This window comes from Bos grunniens, chromosome 4 (assembly GCF_055505025.1).
Source record: "Bos grunniens cultivar Pamir isolate PY7600 chromosome 4, Bosgru_T2T1.0, whole genome shotgun sequence".
In the NCBI taxonomy this organism is placed as follows: domain Eukaryota; kingdom Metazoa; phylum Chordata; class Mammalia; order Artiodactyla; family Bovidae; genus Bos; species Bos grunniens.
This window is the reverse complement of record NC_141168.1, coordinates 66,777,909-66,792,251: the sequence shown is the minus strand read 5'-3', so window position 1 is coordinate 66,792,251 and position 14,343 is coordinate 66,777,909. Positions and strand designations below refer to the sequence as shown.

Below are 14,343 nucleotides of genomic sequence, written 5' to 3'. Positions count from 1 at the left end.
ATGACTGAAGAGCATAATCACCATGGCATTATTTTTATTGGCATTAGCATTAATACATATTTCATGAGCAACCAAAAATTACAGTGCCTATACTTAGAAGAATAGGTGTTCCTCCAAAATATGAAATACAGACCTCAGGCTATCACCAGTGCCAAAAATTCTGTAAATATTTATAAACAAAATAACAGTTCATTGGAGTAGAAGATTAATTGAGATGAGTTGCAATTATGCTTAATGTTAAGTAGTTTTGTTTATGTCGTTATAAATTGGAGGGCTTGAAGAATTGAGCAGCATGAATTCCAGGAACAATTTAACTGTAACATTGAGTTTCATAAAGTCTCTAGATTTTAGTTGCCTGATCTGTAAACTGCAGAAAATAATATTTTTCTACCTGATAGCAACGATTTGACTCAGACTTTCCCCATTGGTGTAGGTGTTCAAGGTAAAAAAAACAAGAATATATGAATGGAAATTGGAATACTATGGAAAAGACACTGGACAAGGAATTCAGTGTTTTATAACTCAGTCTCTTTATTTCAAATAATTCAAGAATTATGTAAATAAATTAGACAAATATGAAACAAGCATACTAAATTTCTAGAAAGACGAGACAATAGCCTGGATCTGAAAAGGAAAGATGAGCCTGAATTGTTCTTGAGCCTTTTTTCATCCACTGATGGTGTGATTTCAGAACCTGAATACATGATACCAATTCAAGGCCTTTCTAAAATATTAAAAATGTTTTTTCTTGGATTTAAGTGGTTTTTGTTGCCACTTTCAAATTTCAAGAGACAGACTTTCATTTTATCAGAAAATTGAGGAGAATTTGCAAGAGAAGTCTTCTGCTCTATACAAATGCCAAGGATGCAATAAAGAAGGTACTTTATTTTGTGGCATTTTTGCAGATTCCTTTTCACCATGCCTGTATAAGCATGTTAGTAAAACAAGTTAATTATTTTAGTAGGATTGAGTTGATGAAGTGCAGCAATAAAGACTGCCAGGTAGAGGGATAATTTGGTCTTTTATTTTAAGCCACTCAAAAGTTGCAACACCAGAGGGAAATAGTCACACCATCAGCAAACCCATAGAAAATGCTTTCACACCATTGGGAAAGGCTCTGCCAAATTTCTCAAGAAATTGTGAAGTGAACCAGACAAAATAAGCCAAGTCATCAAACATTAACAAGACAGGTGTGAGTGGCTGGTAAGCACCATTCTCCTGACACATGTCATTTAGACAAGCAGGCCAGAGGATTATATAAAATGCAAATGCTAAAATCCAGCATTGAGATGACTGCCTCAGTAAGTTCACTTTGAGAAAAACAAGGTTAAAAATAGAATTCTTCCAAACATGGTTCTGAGTTCTGGTAAATATGGCAAAGTTACTTAATAGAAAAAGTAGTTAACAGAAGATACTCAGTTTAGAGGAAAGAAATAATTCAAGAAATATTTACTGAATCTCTACTATGTGCCAGGCCCTTCAGATGGGTAGGAGGAGGGATGTGGTGTTACATTCTAGAGAAAGAAAAACAGACAATAAGCATAGTAAATTATGTTAGAAGGGGATATACAATAATAATAATAAAAGTATGGTTCTGAAGTATTTGTTTTACTCAGAGAGGATACAGACAGAATAGTCAGGGTAAGATTAATTGAAATGTAAGCAAAGACTTAAAATCTGAGAGCATTAGCCAAGTGATAAGGAGTAGACGTGTTCCAGGCAGAAGGAACAGGTAGAACCAGAGTCCTGAGTTGTGAGTGGGCATGGCATGTTGTAGGGCAGGAAGAAGCCTAGAGGCTGGAAAAGCAAAAACCAGTGGGGATTGTAGGGAACCAATGGGTGCGAAAGCAAATGAGTGTGTGTAAATCACATAATCAAGTTGAGCCTGGAGGACAGGGTTTCACATCAGGGTTTCACAGAAAAGTGCTGTGATTGGCTCAGAGACTTTAGAACTTCCATGTTGACAAATGGCTTCCCTGGTGGCTCAGATCGTAAAGAATCCACCTGCAATGTGGGAGACCTGGGTTCAATCCCTGCATTGGGAAGATCCCCTGGAGAAGGGCATGGCAATCCACTCCAGCATTCTTGCCTGGAGAATCCCCGTGGACAGAAGAGCCTGATGGACTACAGTCCATGGGATCACAAACAGTGGGACATGACTGAGTGACTAAGCACACACACATGTGGACAATAGATGAGGAGTGGGGCTAGGTAACTTGCTGGTGGCTCTGGCAGTATAGAGAAAAAGAGCAACATCATTTTCATGAAGACGCGCTCTGAGCTGTTCACCTGGAAAGTCAGAGTTGTGTGGTATGCTTGCTCTCATGGAGTCATTTCCATGTGCGTATAAAATAGTATGGACTTTGGAGGGGTGAAAGGAAATTGTGCTGTCCTGGAGATTTTACTGCTCTCTCTAAACATCTCCTTCAGAAAGCGCATTCATTTTCTTAATTCAGGTACATTCTTCCTCCTCTAAATTTACTGTCATTTTGCTGCTGTTTTCCTCTAATTGGGCTGTGATTTCTTGCCTCCAACCCTGCTAGTCTTCACTTGGTCATGTGTCTATTTCCCCAAATCAGTGTTTCTAAATTTATCTTGTCGCCACCCAATTTAATTGTCTGAATCATGAATCCACAAGTCTGTCAGTTATCCTGGGTTAAAACAGGAAGTCTTTCTGATTTCTAGCTTTTGATCCCATATATATACATAGAGAGAGAGAGAGGCAGTCTTTGAAATGTGTTAATGATTCCTTTAGTTCTCATATAAAATCCTCACTTCTCTTTTCTACACTCATCACCTGAGACAAAGTACATCTCATCCCTATATTATTGTAATAATTTCCCAAATGTTACCCCATCCATACTCCTTGATCCTACCAAAGACTCTCATAATCATGATTTTCATTGACATGCAGAACACTTCAGAGATCCACAATGTATATATTGTCATCTAAAGAAGTCCTCATCTCACACACTAGTAAAGTAATGCTCAAAATTCTCCAAGCCAGGCTTCAACAATACGTGACCCATGAACTTGCAGATGTTCAAGCTGGTTTTAGAAAAGGCAGAGGAACCAGAGACCAAATTGCCAACACCCACTGGAACATCGAAAAAGCAAGAGAGTTCCAGGAAAACATCTATTTTTGCCTTTTTGACTATGCCAAAGCCTTGGACTGTGTGGATCACAATAAACTGTGGAAAATTCTGAAAGAGAAGGGATTACCAGACCACCTGACCTGCCTCTTGAGAAACCTATATGCAGGTCAGGAGCCAATGTTAGAACTGGACACGGAACAACAGACTGGCTCCAAATAGGAAAAGGAGTACTTCAAGACTGTATATTGTCACCCTGCTTATTTAACTTATATGCAGAGTACATCATGAGAAACACTGGGCTGGAGGAAGCACAAGCTGGAATCAAGATTGCCAGGAAAAATATCAATAACCTCAGATATACAGATGACACCAACCTTATGGCAGAAAGTAAAGAAGAACTAAAGAGCCTCTTGATGAAAGTGAAAGAGGAGAGTGAAAATGTTGGCTTAAAGCTCAACATTCAGAAAACTAAGATCATGGCATCTGGTCCCATCATTTCATGGCAAATAGATGGGGAAACAGTAGAAACAGTGGCTGACTTATTTTATGGGGCTCCAAAATCACTGCAGATGGTGATTGCAGCCATGAAATTAAAAGACACTTACTCCTTGGAAGGAAAGTTATGACCAACCTAGACAGCATATTAAAAAGCAATGACATTACTTTGTCAACAAAGGTCCGTCTAGTCAAGGCTATGGTTTTTCCAGTGGTCATGTATGGATGTGAGAGTTGGACTGTGAAGAAAGCTGAGCACCAAAGAATTGATGCTTTTGAACCGTGGTGTTGGAGAAGACTCTTGAGAGTCCCTTGGACTGCAAGGAGATCCAACCAGTCCATTCTGAAGGAGATCAGCCCTGGGATTTCTTTGGAAGGAATGATGCTAAAGCTGAAACTCCAGTACTTTGGCCACCTCATGTGAAGAGTTGACTCATTGGAAAAGACTCTGATGCTGGGAGTGATTGGGGGCAGGAGGAGAAGGGGATGGCAGAGGATGAGATGGTTGGATGGCATCACTGACTCGATGGACTTGGGTTTGGGTGGACTCCAGTAGTTGGTGATGGACAGGGAGGCCTGGCGTGCTGCAGTCCATGGGGTTGCAAAGAGTCAGACAGGACTGAGTGACTGAACTGAACTGAAAGAAGTCCTTATTTACGCAAATATTATTAGAGCAAAAGGAAAAGTTAACAATTTTGATTGTGTGAAAATTAGTATTGTATATCAAAAAGATATTTTGAAAGACAGACAAACTAGGAATAGTAAAAGTTTTTTAAAAATGAGATTTCATGTTGCCATAATCAAGCTGGAAAAGTTGTTTTTGGTAAGGACATTCATTGTCAATGGGTAAGAAAGAGATCAAATATGTACAAGCTTCCTTTAAAGCAATCTGGAAGTATCTACTGAGAACTTTTTTTAAAGTCCCACTGGCAGAATAATTGATAATTCTATTAATTAATTTTCTTAGGGAGAATTTCAGGAAAAAAATGCATTTATAAATACATTTTCAAAGAAGTAGTTACAAAGAATGTCTTTTGTATCTATCCCATCTTCTCTATCTTTACCACTTCTGTTTCATAGAGGCCTTTGGCTGGATTCCCAAGATGTTCTTTTGGACTTTACTTTTGTTCCCTTCCAATGCATCCTCCATTCCTGCCACTAGAATGAGTTTCTAAAACATTGCAGCCAATGGTACTTTCTGCAGTAATGGGAAAGTCCTGTATCTGGACTGACCAATATTGTAGCAATTAGGCACACATAACTGATTAGGTAAAATGTAACTAGTGCAACAGAGGAAATGGATTTTTAATTGTGTTTAGTTTTAAGTTACGAGGTAGATATTATCCTCTCCCGTTTTATAGATGAAATTGAGGTTTAGTTTAAGTAATTTACCCATTCATACATAAGTGATAGTAGGAGAGCGGGATCTACAGGCAGGAGCAATGGATGAGACATGCATACAGCAGCACGGATGATCCTAAAAACTTGATCTGAGTGGAAAATACAAATATTTTATCCAATGTGCGATAATTGGCTAGTAAGTACTCAATTATTATAATTAAAAGCTGTATGTGAAAAAACACTCAAGCCACATTTAAATTATGTGCATACATATGATGTATCAGTTCAGTTCAGTTTGTTGGCTCAGTCATGTCCAACTATTTGCGACCCCATGGACCGAAGCATACCAGGCCGCCCTGTCCATCATCAACTCCCGGAGTTTACCCAAAGTCATCTCCATTGAGTCAGTGATGCCATCCAATCATTCTCATCCTCTGTCTTCCCCTTCTCCTCCTGTCCTCTGTATTTCCCAGAATCAGGGTCTTTTCAAATGAGTCAGCTCTTTGCATCAGGTGGCCAAAGTATTAGAGCTTCAGCTTCAGCATCAGTCCTTCTAATGAACACCCAGGACTGATCTCCTTTAGGATGGACTGGTTGGATCTCCTTGCAGTCCAAGGGACTCTCAAAAGTCTTCTCCAACACCACAGTTCAAAGGCATCAGTCCGCCAGCGCTCAGCTTTCTTTATAGTCCAACTCTCACATCCATATATGACCACTGGAAAAACCATAGCCTTGACTAGATGGACCTTTGTTGGCAAAGTAATGTTTCTGCTTTTAATATACTGTCTAAGTTGGTCATAACTTTCCTTCCAAGTAGTAAGCGTCTTTTAATTTCATGGCTGCAGTCACCATCTGCAGTGATTTTGGAGTCCAGAAAAAAAGTCAGCCACTGTTTCTACTGTTTCCCCATCTATTTGCCATGAAATGATGGGGCCAGATGCCATGATCTTAGTTTTCTGAATGTTGAGCTTTAAGCCAACATTTTCACTCTCCTCTTTCACTTTCATCAAGAGGCTCCTTAGTTCTTCTTCACTTTCTGCCAGAAGGGTGATGTCATCTGCGTATCTGAGGTTATTGATATTTCTCCCGGCAATCTTGATTCCAGCTTGTGCTTCCTCCAGCCCAGCGTTTCTCATGATGTACTCTGCATATAAGTTAAATAAACAGGGTGACAATATACAGCCTTGATGTACTCCTTTCCCTATTTGGAACCAGTGTGTTTTTCCATGTCCTGTTCTAACTGTTGTTTCCTGACCTGCATGCAGATTTCTCAGGAGGCCGGTCAGGTGCTCTGGTATTCCCATCTCTTTCAGAATTTTCCACAGTTTATTGTGATCCTCACAGTTAAAGGCTTTGGCATAGTCAATAAAGCAGAAATATGATGTATATGCACATATTTATACTTATTAATTTATATTAAGAAGATTGAGGCAGAAAGTGGCGGTGTGGGTAAAAGAAACAATGAATGAATAAACAGTAAATGAATCTAAAGAAAGCTCTTCTTTGAGCCAATTATAATATGCCTGGACCTCCAGACAGAGAGAGAAGAGAGATTGAGAGAATAAACCAACATGTTAATTACAGCAAATGGTTTTCTTTATATTGGAATATGTTAATAAAAGCAATCATAATTTATCTCAGATGTTTTAAAATATAAATCCATCACACTGTGTTCATTACTGAATGAAGCAGCTAGGAGCCAGAGTTGAGATTTTAGCAACATTCTTGTTATTACTCACAAACACTAATATTTTGCTAGGAAATTGAAAAAAGTTAATTTTGTCAGCTTATGATTTGCTCACTTTTATTTTCCAGTTTTCTTAGTTGCCCACCACATGTTTATTTTCAAGCATTGATTCTCTTAAAATGAAAATTTCTGAAAATTTTTAGCTACTTAATTCACTTAATGTGTATCTTCATGTATTGATTCAACAAAACTACGTCTATATTCCTGTCTCCTACTATGTGCCTGAAACTGTGCTAAGTTCTTTAATGAAGATAAGAAACTTCTGATGATGATGAAATATGAAATACTCCCCAGAACTGACTTTATTTTTTCTTTAACCATCAAAGCTTATCATGATTCGTATTAAATTTAGTGCTTTAGTCCTAATGTCTAGAACAATCAAATTTATGCTAGCACGTGCAGATTGTTTTAATTATATAATTCCAGCCAATCATTCCAGAAAATAATATCAAAGAAAGATTAAACTGAAGCCCCGAATAGCAGAAAGTGATACCAGAAAGATCCTATGTGCAAGAAATTTGATCTTTATTAAATTATTCTTCAGGATGTTTGTCAATATTTTAAAGGCCTTTGTGTTCCATCTGTGTATATATTTCTCACCAAAATGACTGGCAAAGGAAAAAAAAATATTTAAGTGATATCTAGTCCAAGAAATTCAACATTCCTTTCCTTTGTTGTTGTTGACTGACTAAATCTGGTTCTAATACAAAATGGAATTTCTAAACATGACCTGGGTCAAGACAGAAAGCAAAAGTCAACATATTTCCCAAGGTATTAAAACTATCAGAAGGAAGTTCTAATATTTCCTTAAACACACACAGTGTAAAATGAATCAAGATATGATGTCACGCTTTATTGAAATATTTATTTTCATAACAATTTGCACAGTTCTTCAAGGTCAAAATGACACTAGTCTTACCAGAAAATATGGGATTTGTGTTGTATAAATCATTCTCTACTGTTTAGAAAACAAGCCATGAATTTTCATGAATTTGAGACACAACTCTAGAAACAAGATGATAGCAAAATTCAAAGATAAGTGACAGTATTTCTTTTCTAAAGGCTTCATTGGAAAAAGTTTAACTTTTGTGGTTATGTTGGGAAAAAAAAAATGCAAAGACCGGCACAGCCTATCCTTTTTTCTTTTAGAAGTTGTGGAGGCCTTTTTTCAGCAGTGTGATTCCCTGACATCCCCCTACTCTGCCATTCTACTAAATTTCCTCTCACATCTTCTATACAGCCCCCTCCCACATACACAGGATAGAAGTGGAGCAAGTGGAGAAGAAAATGATGAGAGTAATGCCGAGGGAAGACAGCAGTGTGTTTAACATCACAAGATCAGAGGGAGCCCAGAAGCAGAACCTAGAAAAATCCTTTCACAGCATGCAATATAGAACAAAAATCCCAGAAAACTCAAATACTACTATTATCATGTTTCAAAACAAGAAAGCTAAGAAAGGTGACAAAAGGACCCAAGAAAGGATGGCACATACTTTCAGCCACCTGTGTGCCATGTGCAAAGTTTTCATCAGAACCCTTTAATTCTTCCCTTTGATGCGTAAGTCCAGTCAAGACAATACTATGTCCTTGAACTGAAATGAATCCTCTACGATAGACTACCACGCTCGGTGATAAACAAAGCTTTTTAAAGACATAAACTAGCTCTGTAGGTGGCCTTCGCTCACTCCAAGAAAGCTTTTGATTAAAATAAAAATGTGTGTAGGAACAAAGTTGAATAAAGGCATATCAAAAGTTGTGTTCCATTTGGGAGAAATAAACATGAAAATGAGACCTCTTCAGTACCTCTACAAAAGAAGACAAATTGATCAAACCAAATGGCAAGATGAAAGGGAAAATACCAACTTCCCTTCAACTGCCTTAGATTTTTGCTTTTAGGAGAATTATCGTCAAGGGTTGAACTACCCCTAAGTAATTCTTTTCTGTACTGTTGTCTAACTTGTTCAACAACAGATGTGACCATTTACTCATGGGCTTGGTTAAGGAAGCTGAAAAGCACACTCAAGTTAAAGGTAACTGTCACTTTTGAGCTGACGACAATCTATCTTGCCAATATATTTTGAGGCAGGCTTCTCAAAAAAAAAAAAAATGATGCAAACAAATAAAAGAAACCAAAAGAAGTGGAAGAACAGTGGGAAACAAAGGGAGGAAACTGAGGCTGTGTTTCAGCGTTAAGAGAAGAAATTCAAGTGGTAGATATTTCTTCTGACTCATAGCTATAGGAAACTACAATAGAAAAGGATACCTCACTGCCTCATAAAAATGGAAATACGGAGGCATTAGTTATTGGATAACACAATAAGAAACAAGTATAATTATTACAAATTCGATCACCTAAGAGAATATTCTATTGGGTGTTGAGTGTAACAAGAATTTCTAAAGACAACACTCACAGGCGATTGCATGTCAATGGTCTCTAGAAGCTCAACTATTTTTCAGACACTGAAGCAGATTAAAGAAATTAAAAATTGAGGATACTAGTAGTAAAATCACCGTTTAATTTCTCAGAGTACTAGAGTATTTAACAGAGAATGGTGCCAAGCCATTCATTTCAAGTCCTCTGAAAGCACATTTGAAAAAAATATGAACTATTTGGGGAAAAGAGGTTGAATCTGGCTAGTTTTCAACGAGAAATAAAAAATTCGAACTGTACATTAACCAACATTTTTAAGTTACTACACAGAAGTTCTGCTGATGAATTTTATGGTTTGTGTGACAGAAATGTTACAATTTCACTTCACTGCAGAAAAGACATAAAATAGAATGTTTTAGTTTTTCATTTTAAACTATCTTTAAAAATTTTAATTGTTAAAAATTATGGAGCTATTAAAATGTCAACATGTAAGTAAATATGAAGATAAAATTTTAAGAATTCAAAATATTATTTATTATGTATCTTCTTGTACTGAAATACGTATAACGAACACAGCAAACTACTCAAATTCTTCTACAATTCAGAATATTGGGCCAATCTTTCATATGCAACCAGATGGTAACAATTCTTGACTTGTCTGATAAGACAAAAATAATTAAAATCAATATCCATTACCCAAACCTATTTAGACCAATGTTTTGCATGTGTCTTTTATCAAGTATATTTATTTTTTACATCAGAATTGCTAATAATCAAAGACACATATAAATTTACTAACAACTAGAACTCTGTTTTTGAAAGTTATATGTATTTTACTGTTGATGAAGTGCTAAGTGCTTGAAGGAAGCAGACAGACCCCATGGACTGTAGCCGACCATGCTCTTCAATCCATGGGATTCTCCAGGCAAGAGTACTGGAGTGCGTTGCCATTGCCTTCTCTTTAAAGTATCCTAATCTCACCAATTGGACTTCCCAGGTGGCTCAGTGGTAAAGAATCTGCCTGACAATGTACAAGACACAGGAGATGCAGGATCAGTTCCTGGGTTGAGAAGATCCCCTGGAGGAAGAAATGATAAACCCCTCCAGTATTCTTACCTGGGAAATCCCATGGACTGGAGCCTGTGGGCTAAAGTCCATGGGGTCTCACAGAGTTGGATACACCTAAGTGACTGAATACACACACACACACACACACACATAATGTCACCAATTAGAGATGACCACTCTTTAGTATTAGTATATTTTCCTGACAAAGGAAAGGTCTGAGCAAAATGAGGGTGGGGGCGAAAGAGAGAGAATATTTTATGAAATTGAGGACTGACTAAAAACCAAAAAAAGCAACATATTTCTATATAAAATATAATGATACTTTGCCTGTAAATATTTTTAGTAATAGTTTTCCCACTCAGACATTTTGCCTAATAACTGTTTTTGTATTTTTGAGTAGTAGTCATTTTTTTGTGCATTCACATCAGTTGCTCTTTTTGTTAATGTGATCTCTCCATTGCTTTTAAGCCTAAGTCACTAAAGATTTATATAAAAGGTGTGACCTGTTCAGAACTATCTTTTGGAGCAACAATTTTCTAACATTTACTTTCAGGGTCTCTTTACTCCCTTAAATATTATTGGGAACTCCAAAGAATGTGTCTTTATGTCACTTATACCTGTCAACAGTTTCTATGTTAGAAATTAAAATCAAGAAATTTAAAAAAATCTGTACTTATTAATTCATCCAAAAACAGTCATAGTAAGCCCTCCATATAGTAACACATATAGCATTTTTTTGTGTGTAAAAAACAACAGTATTTTCCAAGAGAAAATTACTCAGGAAGAAAACTTTCACTGATGTACACTTTTGCAAATGTCTTTCATCCCTGAGTTAATAGAAGAAAGAAAAAGTCTTATATCTGCTTTTGTATTCAATTGGTTGCAGTATGGTGCTTGGTTGAAATACAGAAAGAAAATCTAACCTCCCATGAATATGTCAATAGAAAAAGTACTATAATAGCTTTTTCATATAGTTATGGGTATTCTTTTTTATGTCTCACCAAAAAACTGCAAATAGTAGTAATTACTTAAAGATTATTTGCAATGAGAAATCTGAATCAATATCAATAAACTTTTTGTACTTATATGCATAAAATCCATTGACCTATCTTACACTTTGAAAGATCTTTGACACATACATGATTTTTAAACATCATTCATTGGTCTATAGAAAACCTGGCTCCCCAAATTTATATCTTCCAAATGTTGACACATTTCATTGTAAAATATTTTAATAGTCACATTCGTTGCTATGTTGGCTGATTTAATTTAAAAAAGAAGGTCTTGAATATTGGATACAAGTTCAAAGCTCTAATTTTCACTTGAAAGCTCAAATGTTATTACTGGCAACAAATAACACCAGTTGTGTTCCTTGACATGACAAAGTTAGTTCATCCATTTTTAAAAGACAATGTCTGCCAGATACCCAAGTCTGGATCACTGTACTTTGTCTATTAATAATTCTTTTATGTAAAAAACGGTGTACCATGAAAAAAAGTGGCCTGTTGAGCTCACAGCTCAATCATATAAATGTTTTTTTTTTTTTTTCCTCAAGACAGTCATTTCATTGCAGCAGGCAGAAGTGTTCTTCTAATTTTGTCAAACAGTATATTTTAAAAGTCTTGTGCCTAAGGGTTGAGATTTAATATTGTTAATAATTATTACGGCTTCTTCAAAGATATTCTCAAGTGAAAAGTCACCTTCTTTTAATTTACGTGGAGGTTCATTCCACGCTGCAGGCTGCATCCCTGTTTCCGCTTGTTTACAGCATCAGCCTCACAACTGTCTCCTGACATCCCTTCTATTCTCAAAATAGTAATAAAAATTATCCCTTTAAAACATAAGTCAAAATTATCCTTTTAAAACATAAATCATGCTTCCAAAGGATGATATAAAGAAAGGAAAAAAACCAAACAGACAGTAATTGTAAGTGGGGAAATGGGGCGAATACTACCATAACCAAGATCAAGGTCACGATCATCAGTGATGTCATGTAGATATCATAAACCCTCTGATATGACACAACATATATGGGTACTTCACCTCTGAATATTCTTTCTAAAAACCTCTAACTTCAATCTAATCATGAACTAAACATCAGACAAATTCAGAATAGGAGATACTATTGAGAATGATTTGGCCACTACTCAAGACTGTCAAGGTCACGAAAAATAAATAAAGATGAAGAAACTACCAAGGGCCAGAAGCGACTGGGGACCTGTCGGAAAAACAGCCACTCAAAGCGTTGCCTGGTTCATGGAACAGACAAAGGGCATTAACGGAGGAACTGATGAAATCCAAATACGTCTGGAAGGAAGGTAAATAATAGTAATACACCAGTGTTGGTTATTTACCCTGACAAAGAAGCCACGTAAGATGTAAACAATGGGACAAACTCGTGAGATGTACATGGATGGGAACTGTCACTGCTATCTCTGAAAGTCTTCAGTAAACCTAAAAATATTTCAAAATGAAAGCTTTATTGGGAGAGAAAAATCTTAAGGCAGATCATTTCACTCCTCTGCTCAAGATTCTCCAAGTACTACTCATTTCACTCAAAACTGAAGTATTCACAATCCCTGGAGAATCTGAGCACCCATGAACCTACTAATATCTTTTCCTAAGTAGTCTTTCCCTGCCTCACTTTGTTTCAGCCACATAGGCTCTCTGCTATTGGTTCTAACACAGTAAGCCTGTGTTTGCCTCAGGGCCCTTGCACTGGCTTTCTTCTCTGCCAAGAACATGCTTTATTCTCTGACTTCTTCAGGCCTCTGCACAAATTTTGCCCTATTAAAGAGGCCTTTGACCGTTTCATATTAAATAATAAACAGCTTTTCTAATTTGGCAAACCTTATTCCATTTATTCTGCTTTATATTTTTTTTCCAGCCGATATTTCACCATTCTTAAAGAGATGGGAATACTGGACCACCTGACCTGCCTCTTGAGAAAAATATATGCAGGTCAGGAAACAACAGTTAGAACTGGACATGGAAAAACACACTGGTTCCAAACAGGGAAAGGAGTACGTCAAGGCTGTATATCGTCACCCTGCTTATTTAACTTATATGCAGAGTACATCATGAGAAATGCTGGGCTGGAGGAAGCACAAGCTGGAATCAAGATTCCAGGAGAAATATCAATAACCTCAGATATGCAGATGACATCACCCTTCTGGCAGAAAGTGAAGAAGAATTAAAGAGCCTCTTGATGAAAGTGAAAGAGGAGAGGGAAAATATTGGCTTAAAGCTCAACATTCAGAAAACTAAGATCATGGGATCCGGTCCCATCATTTCATGGCAAATAGATGGGGAAACAGTGGAAACAGTGACAGACTTTATTTTGGGGGGCTCCAAAATCACTGCAGATGATAACCACAGCCATGAAATTAAAAGATGCTTACTCCTTGGGAAAAAAGTTATGACCAACCTAGACAGCATATTAAAAAAAGCAGAAACATTACTTTGCCAACAAAGGTCCATCTGGTCAAAGCTGTGGTTTTTCCAGTATCTTGTATGGATGTGAGAGTAAGACTATAAAGAAAGCTGAGCACTGACAGATGCCTTTGAACTGTGGTGTTTGAGAAGACTCTTGAGAGTCCCTTGGACTGCAAGGAGATCCAACCAGTCCATCCTAAAGGAAATCAATCCTAAATATTCCTTGGAAGGACTAATGCTGAAGCTGAAACGCCAATACTTTGGCCACCTGATGTGAAGAACTGACTCATTTTAAAAGACCCTGATACTAGGAAAAACTGAAAGTGGAAGGAGAAGGGGATGACAGAGGATGAGATGGTTGGATGGCCTCATGGACTCAATGGACATGAGTTTGAGTCAACTCTGGGAGTTGGTGTTGGACAGGGAGGCCTGGCATGCTGCAGTCCATGGGGTTGCAAAGAGTTGGACATGACTGAGCAATTGAACTGAACTGAACTGAATTTTACCAGCTGATATTACTTTTTTAGAGATTTTGAAAAGATCATTTTATTTAATAATTTATTGGTTGTGGTTGGTCTTCTTTGCTCTGCAGGCTTTTCTCTAGTTGCAGCGAGTGGGGGCCACTCTCTACTTGCGAGGCACAGGCTTCTCATTGCCGTGGCTTCTTTTGTTGTGGAGCATGGGTTCTATGGGGCAGGCCTCAGGAGTTGCGGATCCTGGGCTCTAGATCCAGTCTTGACGGTTGTGGTGCACGGCCTTAGTTGCTCCGTGGCATGTGGGGTTTTCCCGGA

General features: G+C 37.4%; 1 long non-coding RNA gene across 4 annotated transcripts in view; it reads left to right on the top strand.

The window, feature by feature from the left end:
* Positions 1-14,343, top strand: part of LOC147374286 (uncharacterized) — a 394,034-nt gene that overhangs the window by 335,354 nt on the left and 44,337 nt on the right. Inside the window, exon 3 of one of the 4 annotated variants that reach the window (XR_015162598.1) lies at positions 13,005-14,014. The exons of 2 other annotated variants lie outside the window; for them this stretch is intronic. This is a non-coding gene — a long non-coding RNA (uncharacterized LOC147374286). Of the gene's footprint in view, positions 1-7,918; positions 9,440-13,004; positions 14,015-14,343 lie in introns of those variants that run through there. One more of the 4 variants, XR_015162597.1, reaches the window with a different exon arrangement.